This window comes from Dipodomys ordii, unplaced genomic scaffold (assembly GCF_000151885.1).
Source record: "Dipodomys ordii isolate 6190 unplaced genomic scaffold, Dord_2.0 Scaffold53, whole genome shotgun sequence".
NCBI classification, from domain to species: Eukaryota; Metazoa; Chordata; class Mammalia; order Rodentia; family Heteromyidae; genus Dipodomys; species Dipodomys ordii.
In genome coordinates this window covers 1,581,251-1,603,187 of record NW_012267269.1, presented here as the reverse complement: position 1 = coordinate 1,603,187, position 21,937 = coordinate 1,581,251, and positions in this window count along the sequence as shown.

Genomic DNA, 21,937 nt, shown 5'->3' with positions numbered 1-21,937 from the left:
TGTTAGGAAATGGAAAGCCTTGGAAAAAATTATATTAAGTGAAGTAAGCCAGGCCCAAAGAAACATAGGTCCCATGGTTTCCCTTATTTGCAATAACCAGTGTATGTCCGAGTCAAGCAGAAAAGGTCAGATAAGTTGATGTTAGGGGAATGAACCTTAAGATATGTATTCAAATGTTTTTTCCTTTCATGCGATTGTTTCTAACATTTATAAGATGATTTTTATGTTGTTTTGTATATCCCTACCCCACAGTATAACCCCTGCTTTCACTGTTTGATGTTGTTATAATTTGTGTGGGGGAAGGGCAAAAACAAATCGTTTGTAATTAGGGATACAGGTGGAACCATTGCAACAATAAGATGTACAAGTCGTTATGTAGAAAAACGAACTTTACAACATTGGTGGTGGAAGGGGGAAGATTGGGTGGGGGGAGGTGAGGGAAGTATGGGAAGGGATGGGAAGGGGAAACAAAGAGGAGGCAACAATGCTTGATAAGAAATGAACTCATTATCTTGCCCATGTAATTGTAACTGCTCTGTATGGTATTTTCACACACACACACACTCTCACACACACACACACACAAAGACCTCAAAGTTAAAGCAGACACCCTGAAAACATTACAGGATGGAATAGGAGAAACCCTAGGTCTCCTTGGCACATGCCGAAATTTTCTCACTAGAGGCCCAGAAACACAACATCAAAGAAAGGTTGGACAAATGGGATTGCAGGAAGCTGCAGAGCTTCTGCCTGGCAAAGGGCATACCTGGCAAGATCAACAGAAAGCCCACGGATTGGGAGAAGAACTTCACTAGCCATACAACGGACAAGGGTCTCATATCTAAAATATACCTGGAACTCAAAAAATTAAATTCCCCAACAACAAATCTTCAAAGAAACAACTGCCCAATTAATAAGTGGGCTTAAAGACTTCAAGAGAAACTTCTCTGAAGAGGAAAGAAGGATGGCCAATAGACACATAAAGAAATGCTCAACTTCTCTAGCCATAAAAGAAATGCAAATCAAGACAGCATTGAGATTCCACCTCACCACAGTTAGAATGGCTATAATCAAGAAATCTAATAACAACAGATGCTGGAAGGGATTTGGCCAAAAGGGAAGCCTACTGCATTTTTGGTGGGAGTGTAAACTTTTTCAGCCACTTTGGAAGGTAGTATGAAGGTTCCTCAAAAGACTCCACATAGAGCTTCCCTATGACCCAGCAATCCCACTTTTGGGCATTTACTCAAATGATCACAAACAAGGCCATACTAAAGCTACCAACACAACTATGTTTATTGCAGCATTATTTACCATAGCTAAGATATGGAACCAACCCAGATGCCCTTCAGTAGATGAATGGATCAAGAAAATGTATAGGGGCTGGGAAGGTAGCTCAGTGGTAGAGCGCTTGCCTTGCATACCTGAGGCCCTGGGTTCAATTCCTCAGCACCACATAATCAAAAAGAAAAAAGCCGGAAGTGGTGCTGTAGCTCAAGTGGTAGAGCACTAGCCTTGAGCTGAAGAGCTGAGGGACAGCGTTCAGGCCCAGAGTTCAGGCCCCACAACCGGACCCAAAAAAAAAAAGAAAAAAGAAAAAAAGAAAATGTGGTATATACATATACATATTCGTATACATACATACATACATATAGAGGCATAGAATTCCATTATATATATGTATATGTATATCATACACACACACACACACACACACACACACACACACATATGGAATTCTATGCCTCTATCAGAAAGAGTGACAGTGCCCCATTTGTTAGGAAATGGAAAGACTTGGAAAAATTATATTAAGTGAAGTAAGCCAGACCCAAAGAAACATAGGTCCCATGGTTTCCCTTATTTACAATAACTAATATATGTCTAGTACATGCAGAAGAGGTCAAAAGCTATGTACATCTGACCATATAACCTGATGCTAAGAGATAGGGACACAAGAGGTTTTATCTTTCTTGTTGTTCTTTTTAATGTACTTATAAGGTACTATGTGATTTTTTAATTTCTTTTGTATGTTCTTCCCCCATGGTATAACCTCTGTTTTCACTGTATTTGATTCTGGTACCATGCATCTTGTATATAAATTTTTCTAATTTGGGGAGAGGAAGGGAAATAACAAAATGCTGAAATAAGGATACAGGATGAACCATTGTAACAATGAGATGTACAAGACAGTATGTTGAAAATGAACTTTACAACTTTGCAGGGGTAGAGGAGGGAGGGAGGAGTTTGGGAGGTGGGGAGGAAAGGGATGGTAGGGGAAAAAATAAAGGAGGAGGTAACAATGCTCAATAGGAAATGGACTCATTATCTTGCTCATGTAACGGTAACCTCTCTGTACCATATCTTTACAATAAAAATATATATTAAGAAAAAAATATATAGATTAAAAAATCACATATTAATTTCCATTTACTTGGTTCTGGAAAGTCAATGATTATTTGTTCAGATATTTTTCCTCTTCCAAATTTTGTACTGATTCCTCATCTTGTATTGTTTTGTTTTTAATTGACATAAAATTATATAACAGCAAATTAACCATTTAGAGTTTAGAGTATTTTTTCCTGTGGCATTTAGTACATTTACAATGCTGTGCAACCAGCACATTTGTTTAGGTCCAAAAACAATTTAATCACCTACCTCCCAGCCCATGGATGCCTTGGACAGTCATTCCCATGTTTCCTCATCCCCATCCATACTTTAGCAACCAAAATATGATTTCTGCCTCTATGGATTTCTTATCTGTATATTTCCTATAATTTCACTTAACATAATGTTTTCAAGGTTCACCTATGTTGTAGCATATGCCAGAATTTCACCTTTCCTTTAAAAAATGGCTGAATAACGTTCTATTGTTTAGAAAGATCACATTTTGTGTTTCCATCACCAGCTGATAGATTTATCTGCTGTTGTCTTACTGTTCTGTTTCCTAAGTGAACTTGGGCAATTTTTGTTCCTTTACAGATATTTTTTGTAAGATTTGGCAAAGTATCAAAGAAAAATATGTATTCAATCTGTTATACTTAGCTTACAGTTTAAAAGTAATTATAAAAAAGTAATATGTAGTCATAGTTTAAAAGTAATTATGTGTTATATATATATGCATTGTATATGTATTATAGATTTATATAAGTATATACATTATAGATATATAAATATAATCATGTGTAATATAATAGATATATAATACAGATGTAATAGATAATATAAATATATAAACAAATATATAAATATGTATGTATTTGTTCTGTTTTACAAATACAAAGAAATTAAGTTTATATAACACAAATCAATGTTGACCTTGCTCTTTAACAGACCATAATCAAAAGCAACAAATAATGGCTTAAACTGATATAAATTATTAGAAATATATAAATTTCTAAGTCCTTAATACACAGGAATGGACTTGCCAAACAGCACATTTCAGATAATTTTATGCTTTTACTTTTTAATTTAATACAGTTACATGTGATGTTATTCTAACACAAATTAGAAAGAATTATCTGCATCTTAAATGCATCCTGGGTTAGAGGTTCTGGCTCTAGAAGTCTTGAAATGTGTGGTTTAGCAGTTCCTTTGTCCTGCAGCATGAGTCTGTGTGGTGTAGTGGGGTGGGTGCAGATAGATAACACTACTGAAAGGTACAGCTTAATGTTCTGCTTTATTTCACATACATTATATCATAAGCATTTAGTTTTATTACTATAAACACTTCACAATAATTACTTATAGACTGAATCATGTTTCATTATGTGTACATAGCATAATTTACCTACTAATTCTCTTAAGGTTAAGCATTTAGATTGTTTTTAGTTACCTTGATATTTGTGATACTGAATTTCAGGAAAAATGGCCTTAATTACAGTTCATAGGTTTTTTTTTTTAATCTCAGATAAGCCTTCATTGTATTCTTCATTGTATTCAGCCAGTGGTCTTGGGTAAAGCTGCTTTATCTTAATTTTTTAAAATTAAAACATTTGACATCTCATTTATATACACTAAGATACACAGATCTAAAATGCACAACCTCATACATTTTACATACCTATCTGCTTATGTATATGTACCCCAAATGCAACTAATATTCTGGTTTCTAGTACTATGAATTTAATATCTTAAATTTCATGTAAATAGAACCACAGAGTTTGTATTATTTTCTGCCTTTTATTCAGTGAAAATTTTCTTCTTTTGATGGTACCAGGGGTTAAATCTACTGCCTTATACTTGCTAGGCAGGTGCTCTGCCACTTGAGCCACATCCCCATCCTTTTTATTATAGCAGTTTGCTTTTATTCCTTAGGTTGTCCTGGACCACAGTGCTTCTATTTATGCTTCCTACTTAGATGAGGTAACAGGTACATGCTACCACACCCAGCTTCTTACTTGGTAAGATGGAGTCTCACTAAGTTTTTTCCCCAGGCTAGCCTTGAGCCTTGATCCTTCTGAGCTCTTGTTTACAGATATAAGCCATGGGTATCTAGTCTCTTCAATGAAATGATTTCAAAATTAATCTGTTATATATATATATCAGTTTAGAAATTTGTTATTTTCAGTTTTCTGGGTGATATTCCATTGTACTATACCATCTTTTGTTGACTTTTTTCTTCTGCTAATTGAGAGTTATGTGGTTTCTAGTTGGGGCTAATATGAATAGAATTGTTCTGACTATTTTTGTACAAGTCTTATGAATGCATTCTTTCAATCCCTTTGGGTATACATCTAGGAATGCAGTTGCATTACAGACTAAGTGCAGGTGATGATGTTGATAACTGTGAACAATGTGGTGTAATCACAATACCACACTGCAAAATGTGTCAAGAATCAACTAGAGTAAATCTTTCTTCTTCTTCCTCCTCCTCCTTTTCCTCCTCCTCCTCTTCTTTCTCCTCCTCTTCTTCCTCCTCCTCCTTTTTCTTTGGTGGTGGTCCTGGGGTTTGAACTAAGAGTCTAGGCAATGTCCCTGACCTTTTTTGTCCAAGGATACCATTCTACCATGTGACCCACAGCTTCTCTTTTGGCTTTTTTGGTAGTTAATTGGAGATGAGTCTTCTTCCTCTAGTGTATCTTATTTATTTACTTTTATTGTAAAGATGATATGCAGAGGAGTTACAGTTACATAAGTCAGGCAGTGAGTACATTTTTTCTTTTTTTTTAATCAGTGTCACCTCTTCCCTCCTTTTTTCCCTCAGTTTTTTCCTCCCAAGCCCTCCCCCACAAGCTGTATAATTCATTTCAGCATACTGTTTAGTGTCACTGCATTTGTTCACCCTTTACCCCATTATTTCTGTGCTCCCCTTTATACTCCTCTGAACAAATACATTTACATGCAAGACAAAAGGTACAGAGATAGAAAACAACAACCAAGGAGAGAGAAAAAAGGAAAATAACAAAAAAAACTCACTTCCATTTCTTGGAGTTTATTTTGATAAGCATCATTTTATAGTTATGCAAATTCAGTGGTTTTGATCCTCTCCAAGGATATCCTGTTTTAGTCTCACTGTATGAATGTTTAGAGTCTCATACAATGCATCATGTCCAACTCTAATTTTTTTTGTCTTTTACCATACATTGTGTTTACTTGTAGATTTAGAACAAATGAGGGAAACCATGCAACCTATCTTTCTTTGGGTCTGGCTTACTCTGCTTAATACAAATATTTCCAAGTCTTTCCATTTTCTTATGAATACCATTCTTTTTTCCTAATGGGAACATAGAATTCCACTGTATGTGTGTATATATATATATATATATATATATACATACATATATATATATATGTATACACACACACACACACACACACACACACACACATATATATATATATATATGTACCACATTTTCTTTATCAATTTGTCCACTGAGGGGCGTATGGGTTGATTCCATATCTTGGTTATGGTAGAGTCTTACTGACTTTCCTGCCCAGGCTGGCTTTGAACCATGATCTTCAGATCTCAGCCCCCTGAGTAGCTAGGATTACAGGTGTGAGTCACTGGCACCTGGCTTGACTACATCTTTTAATCTCTCTGTACTGCATGTAGTTTCATCAACCACAAAGACCATATAACACCCAGTCTGAAAGAGTGATGCAAGGAATAAAACATCTAAAGATATAAGTACCTCACAAGGGTTCTGGGACACAGGAGAGAAGCTATTGTGATGGTGACAATGATGATTATAAAGGAGACAAAGATGATATAATTTGTCATATGCACCAATGGGAAGACTTGGTGACAAACTGTAGAGCTGACATCACTCTCTCATATTCAAAAGCCTGAAAATTTCCCCTAAGGCCTCCCTTTATATGTGGGCTAGATCTGGGGTTCTCACTAGGATTTCATCATCTCCTCTGCCCAAATGCTAATTTAATGTTTTAAGGTGGGGCCTGGCTTCTATTTGCTTTAAACTTTCCCTGGTGTTAGATGCTGTGAGGTCTGAGGACCACTGCCAGACAGCAGGGTTGATTCATAGCTCATCTCCCTAGACTTTATCACTTTCCAGTTCTGCAATGTAGCAGATCCATTCAGTTATTTTTACATTCCTCTCTGTGCTGGAAAACTCACCCCATTATACCTAGGTCTTGAACACAGCTGTGTTATTGGTAAGCTTCCTCCTCGTCAATGATCTGTGTCTATTTTACCCAATTGCTGCTTGTATTCAGGATGCAATATTAGTCCACTCCTTTGTCACTTTATCAATATTTTCTTCTTATTTCCTCCTCTGTTTTTAGTTTCCCATTTAAAACAAACACAGACATGGTAAACTCCTACAGCCTCTGGCTGCTGGCAGCTTGCATGCTTGGCTGATCCCACCTTCAAGTGCAGATCACACTAGCAGACTGTTGAAAGTTGTTGTGACTTACAGAGCAGCTGGCTTTTCTTCTCTTTTTAAACTTTGTCTTCCTTAATTCTCAAAGTCATATATGTAAAATGAGGTGGGAACTTTTTTTGAAAGTTGTTTTTTTGTTTTTTATTTTTGTTTATTTTTAAAAAATTTTTATTGTGAAAATACCGTTCAGAGGGGTTACAATTACATGGGCAAGATAATGAGTACATTTCTTATCAAGCATTGTTGCCTCCTCCTTTGTTTCCCCTTACTATCCCTGCCCTCCCATCTCCCCTAACTTTACCACCCCCGCCCCCCGCCAAAGTTGTAAAATTTGTTTTTCAACATAGCAACTTGTACATCTTATTGTTGCAATGGGTCCACCTGTATCCCTAGTTAAACGATTTGTTTTTTCCCTTCCCCTCCACAAATTATAACAACACCAAATATAGTGAAAGCAGGGATTATGCCGTGGGGGAAGGACATACAAAGCAACAAAGAAATCATCTTATAAATATGTTAGAAACAAAAGCAAGAAAGAAAAACCATTTGAGTCCTTATCTTGGGGTTCATTTCACCTAACATCAACTTATCTGACCTTTTCTGCTTGTCTCAGACATATACTAGTTATTGCAAATAAGGGAAACCATGGGACCTATGTTTCTTTGGGCCTGGTTTACTTCACTTCATATAATTTTTTCCAAGTCTTTCCATTTCCTAACAAATGGGGCAATGTCATTCTTTCTGATAGAGGCAATAGAATTCCATTGTGTATATATACCACATTTTCTTGATCCATTCATCTACTGAGGGGCATCTGGGTTGGTTTCATAGCTTAGCTATGGTAAATAATGCTGCAATAAACATAGTTGTGCTGGTAGCTTTAGTATGGTCTTGTTTGTGATCATTCAGGTAAATGCCCCAAAGTGGGATTGCTGTCATAGAGGAGCTCTATGTGGAGTCTTTTGGGGAACCTCCATACTACCTTCCAAAGTGGTTGAACAAGTTTACACTCCCACCAACAATGCAGTAGGCTTCCTTTTGGCCACATCCCCTCCAGTATCTTGTTATTACAGTTCTTGATTATAGCCATTCTAACTGTGGTGAGGTGGAATCTCAATGCTGTCTTGATTTACATTTCTTTTATGGCTAGAGAAGTGGAGCATTTCTTTATGTGTCTATTGGCCATCCTTCTTTTCTCTTCAGAGAAGTTTCTCTTTAAGTCTTTAGCCCACTTATTAATTGGGCAGTTGTTGGGGCATTTAATTTTTTGAGTTCTAAGTATATTTTAGATATGAGGTCCTTGTCCTTTGTATGGTTAGTAAAGATCTTCTCCCAGTCCATGGGGTTTCTATTGATCTTGCTAGCTATGTCCTTTTCCATGCAGAAGCTCTGCAGTTCCATGCAAGCCCATTTGTCCAAGCTTTCTTTGATTTGTTGTGTTTCTGGGTCTTTATTAAGAAAATTTCTGCTTGTGCCAAAGAGACCTAGAATTTGTCATATTCCTTCCTGTAATGTTTTCAGGGTGTCTGCTTTGACTTCAAGGTATTTGATCCATTTGGAGTTGGTTCTGGTGCAGCGTGATATATAGGGATCTAGCTTTAGTTTTCCACAGGTAATTAACCAATTTTGCCAGCACCATTTACTGAAGAGGCTGTCTTTCTTCCATTCTATTTTTTTTAGCTCCCTTGTCATAGATTAGGTGGCTATAGGTCTGTGGGCTCATTTCTGGGTTTTCAATTCTATTCCATTGGTCCTCAGGACTGTTCTTGTGCCAGTACCAAACTGTTTTGATTACTATGGCTTTATAGTAGAGTTTGAAAATTGGTATTGATATTCCTCCAACACTCTTCGTTCTGTTAAGGATCATTTTTGCTATTCAGGGTCTTTTATTGTTCCATATGATTTTTTGGATTGCTTCTTCTATTTCATTGAAGAATGAGGTTGGAATACTGATAAGTGTTGCATTGAATATGTAGATAGCCTTGGGAAGTATTGCCATTTTCATGATGTTGATCCTTCGGATCCAGGAGCATGGGAGGTTTTTCCACTTCCTTAGTTCTGCTTTAATTTCCTTTTTTAGGTTTTTAAAGTTTTCATTGTAGAGGTCCTTCACTTCTTTGGTTAAGTCAATTCCTAGGTATTTTATTTTTTGTGAGGCTATTTCAAAAGGAGTTGCTTTTCTGAGTTCAGTCACACTCTTCTCATTGTCATACAGAAAAGACATTGATTTTTGAGGGTTAATTTTATACCCTGCTACTTTGCCAAAGTTTCAGAACAGCTCAAGTAATTTGGGAGTGTAGTCTATGGGGTTCTTTAAATACAAGATCATGTTATCTACAAAGAGGGGTACTTTTACTTCATCTTTCCCTATTTGGATTCCCTTCATGTTTGCATATGGTCCTATTTCTGTAGCTAGGCATTTTAATACTAATTTGAAGAGAAGTGGAGAGAGAGTGGACATCCTAGTCTTATTCCTGGAAACATGAATTATTTCTTTAAAAAGCCTGTAAACCAACACCAAAACCAAAACATGAACAAAAAAACCCAGAGTTAATCTCAACCTATCAGAAGCAGCCAGCAAATTTAAAATATTACCAAGACTTTCAAAAGGAATGGTCCAAATAAGGAAACTATAAAACCGACAAATCCGGTATGCTTGCTTTGCTTCTGTGTCTCTGTTCTGGAAGTGTTTTCTATGTTTCCTTCTGAACCAGTGGTCCAGGCTTGCCTGATTCATCATCTCTTTTTGCTCAAATAACCTCTTTACAATTGTGTTATGTCTCACTTTACTGATTTAGAATGTACAAAAGGTAGCTAACACACTACACACTTTATAAATGAGTTAAAAATTTATTACCAGGGCTGGGAAAGTGGCTCAGTGGTAGAATGCTTGCCTCACATGTATGAGGCTCTGGGTTCAATTCCTCAGCACCACATAAACAGAAAAAGCCAGAAGTGGTGCTGTGGCTCAAGTGGTAGAGCACTAGCCTTGAGCTGAAGAGCTGAAGGACAGTGCCCAGGCCCAGAGTTAAAAAAAATTATCACCACTAAACAGATTTCCAAAAACCACCTTCTTATGATAAATAAATGTGTACCCTACACATGTTTTCCTTAATATATACAAGGTGACTATTTCAAATGTGTAATTCATAGAAAGCAAATTTCATGGAAGGTTGAAGCTGTCCTAGGATTAGAATCCATGACTCCATAGACAAGTCTGCTCGCCCAGTGACCAAATCCTAAATGCCCTGCCACCTGACTGCATATGCCTGGAAGGCCACCAAAGATGAGCCCTCTGCTAGTTAGATTCTAACCTAAGACTCTGAGATGAAAGACATTTTATTGGGCTCAATTAGTAAACTAACAAAAATAACAATTTTGTTTGCATAAAAATGCTCCAAACATGCTAAGATCATCTGGGAATCAAACATGTCTGAAAAACATGGCTATTTCTTCCTTCTTTAAATCAGTCATGTGTTGATTGAAAAGGTAGCTAATATGTCCCACCACCAAAGCAACTGCCTACTTTCAAGTAGTCATAAAAGAAATACACTTCCTTCAGCTAGTTTCTCATTGTAAAACCAGAGCAGTACTGTAAAAGTGCTGTTCATTTAAAGTTGAAAAGAAAGATGGTGAAGAATTAAGCTAAAAAAAACTTTCCTCCTATTTCTCTCTCCAGGAAGCAGTCACCATAAAATGCGTTCCTTTGCCTCTTGATAGTAAGCAGATGCTGTGCTCCCCCAAAACAGAGCTCAAGAAAACTAAGCCTGTGGGGCTGAAACCACCATAAATGTCTAAAGATATTTACTTGACTGAGATTTATGGAACAGTGAAATTGTCTAATCTTTAAAGAAACATCCATTTAATTAATATTTATGCATTCTTGTAAATACTTTTAAGGTTTGCACTATAATTTCTAATAAGGAGTGGGAAGTCAATGTGCCATTGCATTAATGTCTGGTTAGAAGGAGAGTGTGACTTAAAGGAAGAAAGAAATTCCAGCTCTCTCTCAGGTTTTTATCTGTGGGAAAGGGACCATGTATATACATTAATGATAACTTCAGTGATGCTTCAAAATGCCTAGATGTAGTAGTGCTGGGAGCTCATGCCTATACTTCTAGCTACTTAGGATGCTGAGAGTCTGAGGATCCTAGCTCAAAGCCAGCCACTGCAGAAAAGTCTGTAACATTCTCTTTATCTCCAGTTAACCACTACAAAATGGGAAAATGAGTTGTGACTCAGTGATAGAACACTAGCCTTGAATGAAAAAGCTAAAGGACAGTGCTCAATCCCTGAATTCAATCCCAAGTAATAGTACGCACACATGTGCATACCCACTCACTTACACATTACCTCTCCTCCCCCCCCCCACCTCACACACAAGTGAAGGATTTTTCTTTGCAGCAATGTATGAAAAGAGATGAGGAAATCCATGAACTACTGTGGTGAAATAGTTTCCCTATCTTTTCAACTGTTCAGGAATGCTTTCTTGTGGCAGAGTTTGGGGACAGTGCAAAAGCTTGATAGATGACATTTTTTCAAGGCTTGCTTTATCTTCTAATGTTCAGATGACTATTTGTCCTAAACTGAGATGGTAGTGGTTGGCCTTTTTACAAAGAGAACTTGTTACTATATTTACTAAAGCAAAGTTGTTAGCTTTGTGGCTGTAGATCTAGCATTCAATGTCTCCAGGCTAATTTCTCTGATACTTATGACTAGGGCCAGACTGTTGATCCAGGAACTTGTTACATAAAGAAAGTGAGATTATTTGAAAAATATTTGCTTAGATCAACAGTGTTCAAATTTCTTTGCCTTAGGGTTGATTTAACTCTAGAAAATATTTTTCAAGACCCAAAGAGCATTTGTTTATTTTAGTCATATCTATGTGCATTTACTTTATTAGGAACAAAACTGAGAATTATTTAAAGTACCTATTAATTTATTTAAAAAGAACAGCACATTTATTACATGTAAATATAAATAAATAGTTTGATGAACAGTTATTGTGTTGGGAAACCAAACATTAAGAAAAAAAGAAATATTTTACATTTTTGCAAGATCTCTAATGGCTGACAATTAAAAGCAGCTGGATTTTCACATCTGCTTTTGCATTTCATCTCTTGTGATATTCCATGTCATGTAGCCTCTGGAAAATTACATTCTATACTCATGAGGAAATAAGAGTGAACAAAGACAAGAATATCTTGCTTTTATAATAAAAATAAAGTTGATGTAATGGGTGTCCTGAAATGGCTTCGTAAACCTCCTGGGTGTGCTTTGAATTATTTTTGTGATCTGTGGGCATGCGTGGCATTTTGTGATGAGTGTTATACTGAGTGTATCCCCTGTCAGAATGACAATGTTCTCAAATTTTAGTTTATAAGCATACAAATCGTAATAGGCTATTAATTAAGAAAATAAATGAATGACAATCTCCTATGAATGCAACATGAATTTTTATAGCAAATATATATATATATATATTATTTTTTTAGAGGAGTTTTCTCTTATTTTACTTCTATCTTTTTGAGACCAGGAAAACATCAGGACTCTGACTTATTTATTTCTCTATTGATTTGCTTATGAAACCAGTGACTAGACTACAAACTCACTTCTTCTGTTGTCTTTTTGTATATCTATTACATGTCACTACTGAATTCAACATATCAATAGTCTTCAGTTTCTTTAGAAGATCCTCTCAGATCTAAGAATCAACACCACAGGGCCTCGTTAGATCTAGGCCTTGAGATGAACAGTCACCTCAAGATCTAGCTGGTAGAATACTAGTGACCCTCATACACACTGAAAAATCTCCTCACTCAGATGCTAAGATTAGTCAGCTACTCCTCTCATCCTACCACAGAGGATTGCAAAGGTACAAACCCTATGATATGAAAAACCTGGTTTAGATAAAAAGACGTGAATTTATATTTTAGTTTTACTCTTAGTCTGGGGAACTTGGACACATTTCTAGGTATTAAATTTCTCTTCCTCATAATGAAGAGCCATGGTTGGTCTATCCATGACTAGTTCATTGCTAATATCTCTTGGAACGTTGTGGATATAGTCTATGAGGATAAGCTTCTTGCTGTGGAAAGATATGTCAGTGATTCATCTATCTGTGAGATGGATACAGAAATGCCAAAATTGCAGTGTTTTATAATGATTAAACTAGTTAATAGCTTTGTAAAATAGCTTTGGAGACAGAAAATGTTGCATTATATCTATTATTTGTAGTTAGTAGAATTTATACTCATCTGAGATTATTAATTATGTTGGAGCAGTGTAGGTCACTTCTATCCTTCTTATCATGTACTGAATTAACAGTGCTTCCTATAGAATACAGTAGTTTACACAGTTAAAAATCCTCAGTGTGTAGCTGTAATCTAGCACTCTGAAAGCTGAGGCAGGAGGCTTGTGAGTTGGAAGCCACCCTGGGCTACCTAGAAAGACTTTTCTAAGCCCCTTCCCCCCATAAAACCCCAAATAATAATAAAGAAATAAAATCCGAAGTAAGTACCACTATAAGAACCTGGAGTTACAATGATTTATATTTCTACTAGTGAAGGGTCAGTCCTAGAGAGTTGGCTATTCATGAAGATAAAAACACTGGACAACTACCCCACTGACTCTAAGATGCCATAGCCAAAGTTGAGAAAAACAGCATAGATCCTAGGTAGACGATTTCTACTCAGTTCACTTTGGCTATGAGCATTTATTTTGCTAAAATGATGTGGGTCAAATGTAGCAGAGAAAGAGTATCATATAAATTTTAGCCTTGAAAGTTTGGGGCAATGGGGCTCTTGGGATCCGGATCCTGTCAGCTCTTTCTTTTGATCCCTGATAAGCATCGTCGTGACTAATCTAAGAACTGTTTTGGAATATTGAAAATAGTGAAATAGCTACAGTATATTTTAGGTCCAAACAACTTCTGGTGAGGTATAATTAAATGTCCCTCTGGCCCCAAGTCCAAGAATGATAAAAAGACTTCATTCCTGTTCCTCAGAGATAGGAGATTAGAAAGGCTTCTCTTTCTATCTGTGACGAGAGACTGTGCTGGAGATTGTGCTGGAGACTGTGGTGGAGACTGTGTTAGAGACTGTGGTGTCCGTCTACTTCCCAGGCACGCAGGGCTCCCATCAACAACACATGCTTAACTGAGGGGAAATAGAAGGTGTCAGGAAATTCTCCATCCATTTTCCAGTGACAGTATGTGTCAGAGGAGGAAATTAAATCATAGGAAAGTACCGGAATAGTTACCCTTATCATGACTATAAAACTGCAGGGAACAAAGGTTTTTTATTTTTTTTGGGGGGGAGAACTCCAGGGAACAAAGGAAAAGTATTCTGAAGACTGTGGGTTGACAAGTACTGTAGGAAGCATAGTTACGGCGCCCTGTTGGAGACCGAGGCTGACGGGGACAGAGGCAGAACATTGGTGAGGATTGAGTGAAGCACAGTCACCTGGATTATGAAAGAAGCACATAAAATGGTGGTTGACAGCAGCCAGGCGCATTGCTGGGAGTCATCTGAGACCATAGAGGGCCAGTGGTGTCATATCAAAACCACAATCCTAAACTAGAGACACAGGTCCTTTTCTGTTTTGAGTGATCTGTCTAATGAAAATCTGGCCATTTGCTTCTGCTCTCCAGTGGCTTTCCAGTACCTACAGGGCAAAGATTGAGCTCTGTGATAGGACTTCAAAGGCCTTCTAAACTGTAGATCTCACTTGCTTCTTCCATCTTTGCCCATTACCTCTGACTTTCTGATTTAAGCTTCAGTGACACTGATTTCTTGTAGTTTGTTACCTGTAACAAACCACCCTTAGTCTATACCTTTGATTTTGCAGGAGACTGACTGAATAAGTTCCCTCCCTTTCTCTAACTATCCCTTCCTAGTCCTCTGTTCTGAGTCAGTTCTGCAACTCACCTTCCCTGAAAGTCATCTTTGAATCTTCTCCTTCCGCAGTTGGTTGGTCCACATCCATCCCTGATTCGTCTAGGGTATCTTGTATATATCTATAATTTTATAGTTAAGTAACAAGTATAGTACCATTTTAGTAATCTGCTTCCTATTTGAGGCTCAACATTTCTTGAAACCAGGGATGTATTTCGGGAAGACAATATCTATGTGCATTTGTGTTTCTTTATATCTCTTAAGCAAAACACCAATCGCCTGTGTTCTCTACTAGCCTTTCTAATATCCATGGTAGATAGACATAGAATCTTCCTCCTGTGCAAAGGTTAGTTTACCTACAATTTTGTGTAAGAAAGATAATGTTCTATGTCAGGGCAAAGGGCAGGCAGGTTGATATACTGTCCATAATATAATATTCAGGCCTGGGGCTTTAGCTCAGTAAATGCTTACCATGCATGAGACTCTAGGTTCAATTCTCAGCAACATCCATCCACCCCAGTGTCCTCTTATAATGCAGATCATTGCACATGCAGGTATTGTTTGACCTCTTATTTCATCTTGTGGAACTTCATATTGAGTTTCAGAGGAGGATACAAACATTAATATATTGATTACTGTTGTTGCTATGAGTTATTAACTGTCCTTTGTCTCAGACCCACAATCTTCTAGCATCTCTAAAATTATGGCAGAACATTCATGGGATAACCTATGATGGTTTGCAGTCAGGGGAAAGCCCAAACTCTTCATAGTTGTTAGTGTGTGCTACGTGCACTGTTAACACAGCCAGCATGAAGATAGTGTCCAGCACTACCAACAGACTCTAGAATTCTTACTTTAGCCATATTTTTTTCAGACATGTTAACATTTCCAGAGAGACTCTCTTTGGCCTTCATATCTCTCATGTAATTTGGATGTATTGCCTGGTGTTACTCTTCATTTTATGTGGCAAGGAAGAATGCATTAAACTGTAGATTCTTTGGGAATGGGGGTTGTATAACAATGTCCCTTTCCTTATAATAGTAAGTATTGTGTGTTAGATACTTGACATTCCCAAATCTCTAGAGATACCATGGAATTTTTTTATCTTGAAAATGGGGGAAGAAGTATTTTCTTCAACTTTACAATTTAGGCAGGGGGTGGGGGAGAAATGTAGTCGAGGAGGTGGGAGGAAAGGGTTGGTAGGGGAAAAACAAAGGAGGAGGCAACAATGCTTGATAAGAAATGTACTCATTACCTTGCTCATGTAACTGTAACCCCTCTGTACAGTAGTTTCACCATAAAAATACTTAATTTTAAAAAAGAAGTATTTTCTTCAAAGATTTGATTTTGAAGATTAATGGAGGTTATATATTCAATGAGAAGTGCAAAGCCACGAGGAGATGGAGATTCTGGGCAGAGGACAAGGTTTATTTGCTGGATGGTTGATTTAAGAGCTGTCTTTCCTCCACTCATAGCCCCTGCAATGGCTCCTGGTGACCTTGAAGATTGAACTAGACTTTGATCATGGTTCATGACTTTCTTGGACTCACTCTTTTTTTTTTTGCTGGTCATGGGGCCTGAACTCTGGGCCTGGGCGCTGTCCCTCAGCTCTTCAGCTCAAGGCTAGCGCTCTACCACTTGAGCCACAGCACCACTTCCGGGTTTTTTCTTTTTGCTTATGTGGTGTTGAGGAATCGAACCCAGGGCCTCAGGCATGCAAGGCAAGCGCTCTACCACTGAGCCACCTTCCTAGCCCCGGTTCATGACTTTCTTGCTAAGCCTTTTCCCCATCCTTCTCCTCCTGTTTCATTGGGAACAATGGGGAAAATCGTCAGTGGGAAAATTGTATTTTCCCACTCCCTGTGGTCTTGATGCATAACATCCACAGCCCTTAGCCCTTCCCTGTTTTTGTTTTATTTTCTGAATTTAACATGAACAGTGACTCTCCTCCTTTTGGATTGCACCCATAGCAGTGTAGACCTTGGCTACACTACCTTGGTGCTCTTCTTCCTCGTGAGAAAGCCTATGTATGGCAGGGGACAATAATGTCCAAATGCAAAGTAAAGATGAGACAGAGCTTAGTGGCAGAGTGGAAGAGAACTGATATAATAGTTTATAGTCCCTAAATTCACATGAGGTGATAGAATTGTTGTCATGATCAAATGGGCCAATTAAATGTATACTAGCATATACATATTCAATAATTGTTAGCTATCCTTATATCTCAATATATAATATTTGTGTATATATTTTGATATTGGGGATGAAAGCCAGGGCTTCATGCATGCTGGCTACATGTTCTACAGCGAAGCTAAACATCTAGCCTTCTTCGTATTCTTTGCTTTTGGGAAAACTGTTTACTAAAGCTTAATTCATCAAATTAATTCAGTTAATAAAAAGAATGACTTTGCAGAGGTTACAATGTTATCTTCCTATTCTTATCTTACTTCTTCAACAAGATATATATATATATATATATATATGTCATATATATGTATTTTTTTTTTGCCAGTCCTGAGGCTTGAACTCAGGGCCTGGGCACTGTCCCTAAGCTTCTTTTGCTCAAGGCTAGCACTTTATCACTTAAGCCACAGTGCCACTTCTGGCCTTTTCTGCTTATGTGGTACTGAGGAATCAAACCCAGGGCTTCATACATGTTAGCAAGCACTCTACCACTAAGCCACATTCCCAGCCCAAGAACATATTTTTTGAGGTGAAATAATTCCTTTTAATATGTATGTTTTGAAGTTTAAAGTCATTTCAATAGGAATTATTTTATTTTTACTTTAAAAAATTTCATTTGATTTATCATTAAATAAACTCCTTTGTGCAAAGGAGTTATCATTCAGCAAATCAGTTCATAAGTACAATGCATCTGGATTGATGTCACCCCTTCCATCATTTACCTCTGTTCTTCCTAATCCAACTCCTCAATTTTGTTAATTTCAAAGGCTATACATTGACTCTTATGACTATATTCTCCCCTACACTTCCTCTCTCCATTAGTCAACCTCTCTCTCCTTGACTTCCCCTCATAGCTTTCAAGAGGCTTTCATGGTATTCATTTTGTTGGACTCTGAATTTTTCTAAGGAATTATACTGCAAATATGATATTTAATTTAACACAGTTGTGTCTACTTGCACACAAACCCATATGTGCTTGCTTGTGCATTTATAACTTAGTCCTAGGTAAGATTTCTGAGAATAGGTTGCAGGTTAGGCTCACCGCTGCCCCTCCAGCAATTAGCAGCACCTGGCTTTGTTTAGGGTTTAATAACATTCTTGGAAGGGATCAATATTTTCTGGTTCCTGTGACACAATCCAGACTGGCTTTGAGCTCCTCTTTTATTTTAAATATTTTGCTTATGCTGTAAATCTGTGCCCTTAACTCTTGAGAGAGAAAAAGCATGTTTTTGAACTAGACTCCTGTCATAGTTCGTAACTCTCCTGCCCAGCCTTTCCCCCATCCTTCTCCTCCTGTTTTGTTGGGAACAACGGGAAAAAGCATCAGTGTAATATGTGAAAGGTTTGAGTCTAGAGTGCTTTGACTTGGTCCAAGCTACCATAACTTTTTAATGCATTTGTGATGCTGGAGATGGAAGCCAGAGCCTTGTGCAAGGTAGGTGAGCTCTCCCCAGCCTTGCTCTATCTAGTATTTATTTATTTATATTTATTTTAGTATGTAGTTGTACAAAGAGGTTATAATTCCATAGTCAGGTTTATGAAAACCATGCATCTTGATCAATGCCACACCCTTCATTGTCCCCACCCCATTTTCTCCCTCCCATCCACGTCTTCAAGTTATAGTACATAATTTAATGTTTACATAATGAACAGTGAACATATTGACTGCATTTGTTCCTCTTTCCTCCCCTCCTTTTGTGTGCCTCTCCTTGTTGCTCTTTCTCCCAAATGTGTTGCCATGATGTTTTCAACTTTTATCTCGAGTCTTTTTTGGAGGGGAGGGGATATATAGTGGCATTCATTTTGCTTTCATTTTATGTATTGATTTGACTTTATGCTAATCTATTTAAGATATGATGTTCATGACTTTTTTGCTCTTCTCTTACCTTCTTTTTCATTTCTTCACTTTTTTTTACCTCTCCCTCCGTTCCTCCTTTCCTTTCCTCACAATTTTCTTCCCCTTCTTTTTCATTTTCCTCTCTCTCCCTTCTTTGTATCTAGGGTCAAGGCAAGGCATGGTGACTCTCAGAAATAAGCACAGCAGGTTGAATTGGATGAACTTATGGTGACTTTTCTTTGGGCTAAAGTTTAAGACTAGCCAGTTTTATGCCAGTGAGGTCATATTCCATTGTGGTTGGTGGTTCAAACCTGTAACCCTACTCAGTAGGCTGAGATCTAAGCATCACAGTTCAAAGCCAGCCTGGGCAGAAAAGTCTGTGAGACTCTTATGTCCAGTTAACCACTAGGAAACTGGAAATGGAGCTGTGGCTCTAAGTGATAGTGTACTAGCATTGAGCAAAAAGAGCTCAGGAACAGCTCCCAGGCCCTGAGTGCAAACCCCACAACTGAAAAAAAAAAAGTTAGGCCAGATGGTAAACCATGAACTCTCTACCCTGGTAGGGCTAAAATACAAGGAATCATTTTATTAAACAGTTATTAATGAAAGATTTTCAGCACCAACTGGAATCTCGAGAAGTTTGGCTAGAGGCATCTCTGTGGAGAGTCAGTTTTTGATCTGTTTTATGTTCACGTCAGTGGGGTCATGAACTCTATGCAAATAGATCAGAGTAATAGGATCTCTGTGGCTAGACACATAAACTTTTATAAACAAAGAACTAAGGTGATATTTAAAAACATTGCCCTAGAATCTAGGTCTATTCTTCCATCTTTTAAAAAAATGCTTGACAAATGTTAAAAGTTACAAAGGGCCAGGAGTCTCCGCCTCCTCTCTTTATTGCTGAGCCAGCCTCTCCTCTAAATTTGAATACAGACCTTTAAGACTGGAATTTGTTTCTAGAAAATAATTATGGAGGGGGGAGGGTTGGGGAAACAATTATGTTTGAAGAGTCTGTGAGCACATTTGTAAATGTCTGTGTGTGTAGCATATGTGAATGTGATGTACATGTATGTGGAGATACCTTGGTGTGTATGCATTCTTGTGAATGCATATGTGTGTGTGTGTGTGTGTGTGTGTGTGTGTGTGTGTGTGTGTGTGTGTGTGTATGCATGCCTGTGTGCTACCAGCTAAGAGAGGCTGCTTCAGCTCAGCCAGTGGCAGAGCAGTTAGTACATCACTAATAGTGGGAAAGGAAGCTGGGAAGGGAAGCAAGCGACCTATTAACAAAAGCTCAGTCTTGTCCCTACGGACCAACCAGCAGAAGGGACGAGGAGTGTGGCTGTCAGCCAGGGAGGTCTGGCTCCCTGCAAACAGTTGCAGGCATCCACAACACCCCTTTTCTCAGTGAGTGCTGAAGCTTGCTGCTTGGAAGTTTTCTGAGCGGCAGTAGCAGCCTTGGAGAAGAGAAGAACAGATCAGCAAAAGGAGTGGAGCATGTATGTGAACTTTTCTTTTTCTGTATGGGTTAATGGATTTTTAGTACAAAGAAAATTCAAACTCAGCTGACCTGAAAGACTGGAATTTCAGCTCTCTTCCTTTGCTGGGGTATTTTTTTCTCCCCCTTCCTCTCAGAGCCCTTTAAACCAGATTACTGGGTCACTGACTTCTATTCAGCCCTCCAGTTCCAAAGGTTTCTAGCTTTTTGGCTTGGAAAGGAAAACCACTACCTGTAAGTATTTTCTTTCTGTATTTCCTCTCATCCTGATGGCGTGGGCTCTCTTAGCAGAATGGCCCAAAGGCCACTTGAGGTCTCATAACAATGCAAAACTCGAGAAGTAGCAGGCAAAAGTTAAATCTTCCTTTGAACTCAGAAGTGGTAGCAAACCAAATGCCAAGAATGGGATTGACATATATTTCTAACTCTCTGGATGCATCTCCAATGGCCACATACCAATGGTATCACTAATTTTAACTTTGGTAAGATTTCCTCCTGAAGTTAGAAATGTTTTCTCTCAGCTAGGTTAAAAGATAAAGAAAAGAGATGCAAAAACCAACAGAACAGAAAATATTCTCAGGGTATGAAAATCTAGAAATTTGGAGATGATTTCTGGATAGCTTTTGCTTTTGTAAAGTTGTACTTGAATGTGTGATTTCTATTTTATAAGGGTGAAGCAGTACTGGGGAGGCAAAGAAATCACATTGTTCTGAAGTTTTCCTTGGTTTTTAGGCTTGCAATGTGGGCTAGAGACCTGGGGACTAAAATCAATCATTTCTTTGAGTTTTCATCTGGATCATAGAAATCATTTTCAAAGCATTTAATTTTAGTTTCTATTTTTTTTAAACTAATGCATTCTCTCTGGATGCATGGTGTGAATTATAAAGCTTAAAAAGAGCATTTCCGGGGTTGGTTGGTGTTTATTGGCTGGGAATCTTGCTAGAGAGATTAACCTCTTCAGGGCTGTTTCGCATACCAGACCTAGACATCCAGCAGCCTTTCAGGTTTCTGATGTGGAGAATTGTTACCCTTGCTGTCTCTAGTTAAAGTTTGGAGAGTTGTACCCTTTACTTACTCTCCTCCCCCCATTCCTGCTGCTACTTAATAAAAATGCCGTCTGTGCAACTTCAGGAAAGTGGCTAACTACCCCTCTGTTAGGGAATCAAGGTGGAAAAGAACCTCCTGGGTTCTTGGTGGAAAGGTAGATTCCAGCCTCACCCCTGGAGGATTCAAGACTTGGGTAGGGCCAGAAATCACCCAAGTGAAGCTGATGCTGGTGATATCACCTTTGTTGCCTTGGGTAAACAGTGTTCAACGATAGACTTGACAGTTAAACTCTTATCATGTACTTGGTTAATACCAAACCTCCCATCTAAATAATCAACCTGAGTCTGAGCTGATGTTGAACATAACACATGCATGATGTTGCAAGCTTGACAGCCAATCTAGGACATTTTAAACCACTTTCCCACCAACTTATCTGTCTTTGCCCTGTTTCCTTTTCCGTCACTGCCTTTCCATTTCCACGATTGAGAAAGGAAATTAGCTAGAGCTATCTGGACACCATATCACCTTGATGCCACATGTTGGACTATTGATAGCATGATCTGCCCCTGATGGCCAAGCATTATTTGTCTTGGAAACTTGAAACCCAGGGCTGTTCTTCATTTATCATCGGTCTTCT